This window comes from Plasmodium gonderi, assembly GCF_002157705.1.
Source record: "Plasmodium gonderi DNA, contig: Pgo-contig_614, whole genome shotgun sequence".
Taxonomy (NCBI): Eukaryota; Apicomplexa; class Aconoidasida; order Haemosporida; family Plasmodiidae; genus Plasmodium; species Plasmodium gonderi.
In genome coordinates, this window is record NW_021629427.1 from 13025 (window position 1) to 13245 (window position 221).

Consider the following 221-nt stretch of genomic DNA (forward strand, 5'->3'; position numbering starts at 1 on the left):
TTTTTTTTTTTTTTTAACTTATATTATTATTAATTAAATAATTAAATAATAAATTATAAATACCGTGATTAATTTTTTGTTAATACTTTTTATGCAAAAATAAATATCATGGAAAATAAGATTCTTTATATTTTTTCTAAGAATAATGCAATTTATCATATGAAAAGTTAATTTATTTTATGCATAATATACATTTTAATACAATAAGGTTGTTAATAAAA